The 4,665-nt window shown below is 37.9% G+C and overlaps 1 long non-coding RNA gene across 1 annotated transcript; it reads left to right on the top strand.

Moving 5' to 3' along the window:
- LOC143102802 (uncharacterized) lies at positions 1-1,379 on the top strand. The gene is made up of 3 exons (XR_012982664.1): positions 1-360; positions 1,001-1,068; positions 1,311-1,379. It is a non-coding gene; the product is annotated as an uncharacterized LOC143102802 (long non-coding RNA).
- Positions 1,380-4,665: the final 3,286 nt, after the last annotated feature.

Raw genomic sequence — 4,665 nt, 5'->3', positions numbered from 1 at the left:
AAAAATAGGGGTACGGTTGGGGTACATTTTTGTTCTTTTAGGTACAACTTTTGACCCTGTACCTTAAAGGGAACAAAATTGAGCCCCTAAAGTACTAATATGTACCGTTCCTGGATCATTAATGTACCTTTTCGCAAAGGGACCATATTTGTACCTAAGGGTACAAAAAGTACATGGCCTGTCACTCAAAAGTTGTTGGGGGAGGAGATTCGGGACGGGAGCAACCGTTATTTTCCCCCTCAACTTTGTTCATCTCACTCACCAAGAAATGGAGCAACTTTCAGTGAGGAGCTTGGTGTGAGAAAACACATGTGCAGGATGGAATAATCTTTGTGGAAGAGGAGGCAAAGCTATTCAGAGGTAAGGTGTAGTTGCAATTTATCAAAATTTGGTTTGTACATTGTAAATAGCCTACTGTTACAGTAATGGAGTCAGATTGTTGGCTTAAAGGCTAACATTAGCATTCGCTAGCAACTTAGCCTAGGTTAGCTATGAATTCAGATATTTTTAAATGGAGTTCAAACTCCTTCAATAATGCATGACTATCGTGATAAATGGTAAGGAAATGATTTGTGTGTGTGTTTTATCTACTATTTCCCATGTCAATGTTAAGTTTTTGTGGAAGCCATTAAAGCCAACTTTCACTAGCAATCATTATCCTAACTAGCTTAGCCCATAGATATATGAGCATATCCTAGCACTGTTAGCCATACATACTTGCTAACTTCCCTGAAAGGCTGGTTTAATATCAACGGTAGTGCAGGTGAAAGAAGCCTGGTAAGTGCATACATGCAGTAAGCATGATCACTCTCAACACTGTCATTTTGTTTAGGTGAAAATTAATTAGTTGAGTTGCCTATGTTCACCAGAACATCCTGGTTGTCATTGCTTATCTAGTTAGAAGCTAGAGGGAGCAACTCAGAACCATTCTATAATGTTATAAAGTTACTCAGAGCTTGATAATGGTCTAAAGTAAATCTAACGTTAATCCTTCTCACAGATACCCACCAAGGCAGAACATGGCCACTTGGAAGTAAGCTTACCTTTCCTAAAGGATCTAATGGCTACGTAAGTTACCCAACTTGGTGTTTTTTTTGTAATGGTATTTTTCTTATTGATGTTAAATACATATAGAAAAGTATTGCATAATAAATTATGCAAATTATAATAATACAGACAACTTTTAGATTTTTTTTTGTCCAATAGCAATTTATATATTGGTTAAGATTATCTTTGTGCTATTTCATTGTTGTGTCATTTTGTTTAATTATATTATTCTATTGCATGGCATTTGTCTCTCAAACACATAGTGGAGCAGGCAGCTTTTGTTCATGAAGATACGGTGAAAAGGAGTAAGGAGAAGTTTGGGAGAGTCAGCCTCTCCATGGAACTTGTAATGACTCAACGCTGATCTATGCCAGGTGAGCAGATTCATATAGTTACATACATGTATTAGACAAGGTATTTTACACAATCTGTCTGAGGCTATTTATTTGTGTGGTTGAAAAAAATCTTATTCTGAGGTTTGTGTTTGCATTTTGCTTCCAACAGATGTAAAACCCCTGCTGTCATTGGTGAGGCTACCACTGCAATTGAAAATATGTGAACGTCCTGTAGATCAAGTAAGGTTCCAGTCTAAGTCAAAGTGGATATATGCAGAGGAACAGAAGTTGAAGAGGGGGAAAACAGCAGCCTCTACTGCTGTTGACCTTTACTTAGCACACTCTCCTGAAGAATATGTTGGATTTCTGCCAGTTTTTGAAATTGAACTTTGGTGCCTTTTGAGACTCTTGCCTTTTTAGTGGCTCGCCTCATGATTGGAAGGATTGGAGTGTGTTTTCTGATTGATTGATTTATTGGTGAGGTAATGAACATTGTAACAATATATTGTACATTTTTACAGGCTTGCTAATATTTCCCAAAGGCTTGCACATTGTTTTCTGAGATACTACTCTAAAATGTCGCTATATGACTCATTACATCACACATATCGTTCACTCAATTCTATGGTGTATGCACTGTGAATGAGATCTAAGATCATAGCTACTAAGTTACTGCAAGGACTTTGTTAATTTTGCAACGTGTAATGGTTATGGCAAGCAGATACTGTATTTTCATCACTGTCACATACACGAGTATTAACATGAACTTGAAAGCATACAAGGTTTGTTGGAGTAATTACTAGCTCAAATATTGGTATTTTATAGATCATATAAAGGTGTTATTAGTGCTATCGTGCAAATTAATATATTTTTTTCCTTCTGTGTATAAACACAATGTGGCTATTCAGGCAAAATATTGTAAACCAAAGTGTTTTATTATTTACACTTACATTAAGAGTCATAACATGTTTTACGTGAATATGTATATTGATATGGATATAAGATATTTTGATATGAATGTGTTTTTAATATGAACCTGTTAACATTTATTGTAACTGTATTCATGTGAAGTATTGTGTGTAATATCCCCCCAGAATAAACACTTAAATGTACTTTTTGGTTGTGCATATATTTTAGTTATACCACCTTAAATTTTCACTGGGGTTGTACCCTTGAAGTACAGAATAGTACCTTTTAAGGGTACTATGTGATAATGATATATACAGGTACATTTTAGTCATTGCAGGTACACAAGTGTACCTTGATGGGTACAGATGGCTAGGGTACACAAATGTACCTGCATTCATAGGTACAGTATTGTACTTCAAAAGGGTACTGCCCCAGCGACAAGCATTTGTACCGACTTAGGTACACACTGGTACTTCCATTTCTTAGAGTGTAGGCCTGCAGTATGTGTCCACCACATCCTAACCTGCACCTCTGAAAAAGCTTCTTAAATGCTGGACACTCCTATAAGTCTGCAGCATGTGTCCACCACATCCTAACCTGCAGTCCTGCAGTCTGAACAAGCTTCTTAAATGCTGGACACTCCTATAGGTCTGTAGCATGTGTGGTTATCACAACCAGAAATAAGGAGAGAGGGAGTATGGTTCTCACGTGCTTATGAGCTTATCACTCATACCACAGTGTCAACCCCCTGCGCTATCAATGCCGCTGCAGATGCAAACCTGAATCAAACGTGTTATGAAATCAAACCTGTTGCAGGATCAACCCTGCAACACGAAACCTGTTTGCAGTCAACCCTGTTACAGAAACAATGCTGTTGCGGAATCAACTCTGTTGTAGTATGAAACCTGCAAAAACAAACGTGTGGTCATTTAGCCTCATATAGTGTCGCTGCCTTGACTCTCGAGGTGTTATGTTGCTTGGCAACGGGGGGACGCCAAAGCTAAGATTAAAACTACTTTTGTGGTGGAGGATGAACAGACAAAAATCAAAACTAGATGTACCGCATAGCGGTACAAAATATGACCGCCGCTCAGTCCTGTACAGCCGTTCCGCGAAAATAAATCACACTTCAATTTGTCTCCATATTTTACTCCATCCCCCACTCTTGAAACTTTTGTGTATGCTTGTTTGGCATGCCTGAGTGTGTGTGTGCGGCTGCACAGAAAGTAGCCTACTGGTGCTGAAAAGTTGAATAGATTGTAGAATAGCCAAAGAAGATGTAGCATTGTTATAAAACCTTTAAAATCTCTAAACAATCACAAGTAGGGCAGTTCATCACAGTTCATCCATTGCAACTGATTAATGAAAGGTCATTTACACCTGTAGGCTACATTGTATTTGGGAAAACCAAAAGGTATCAGCATAATGTTATTTATGTATTTATTTGTTTGTTTGTTTGTTTGTTTGTTTATGAACAAAAACATCTCTGTCAGTTCCATGCCGTTTTCAACAGCTATCAAAAACAAAGGTCATTTTTGGATGGATGAATTTTTTGTGAATGTTTCTTCTTCTACATAAGATTTTAGTCATCTTTAGTTCATGTAATACTTCATTGTCAATGCACAAATTAAGTAACAGTAGTCTGAAACGTTATTGTTAATGCACAAATTAATTAACAGTAGTCTGAAACGAAATGCTGTTTTACATGTAACCAGTGGTGCAAATAACTGACATGTCCAAATGGGCCTTGATGAAATGCGTCGCTAGACTGTTCATACACATTTTAACGGGCCAAAGTTGAAGAACTGTTGTCCGTTATTGTTCGTGCAAATATAGGCTGATTCATGTTCCCTTGCATTGTGTAACTGAGGTCCATGGCTAGTCTGGCTTTCACCAGACCAAGCTCAATCTTTTAAGAAATCAAAAAATAAATAGCGGGCAGATCAGGCTGGGTTCACCCGATATTGTTTAATTTTCCGATTGAGATATCCACGCTCTGGCTATTCTAAATGCAAAAATGCATCAGGGAGTTATGACAAAACTGTAACTAACAAACTAGATCCTAATAGAAAGCTGTTAGCTCCCCTAAGCTACAGGTAGGCTTATAAGGTAGGTAGGCCTATTTACAACATAAATTGTCAATAGGCTGCTGGCGACACAAATAAAATCTCCTTTGGAAACCAATGGCTTACGCCTTACAGCAAGCGGACTTAAACTGCCATATTGTGGCGAAAAGTTGTAATAAAATTCATGCAGCTCCATGAGTTAAGGAAAGCGCGAATGAAGTAGCCACTTCTAAATGGGACCCACTACACAGTAGCTTAAGGCATAATGAAATGATGGTGTCATTGTTTGGATACTTCACACACACGTG

Source organism: Alosa pseudoharengus, unplaced genomic scaffold (assembly GCF_046254945.1).
Source record: "Alosa pseudoharengus isolate Yale_2024_CS ecotype anadromous, Long Island Sound unplaced genomic scaffold, YU_APseudo_1.1 YU_APseudo_1.1_scf_4, whole genome shotgun sequence".
NCBI lineage: Eukaryota > Metazoa > Chordata > Actinopteri > Clupeiformes > Clupeidae > Alosa > Alosa pseudoharengus.
The sequence above is the reverse complement of the archived record's forward strand: the minus strand, read 5'-3'. Positions and strand labels throughout refer to the sequence as shown.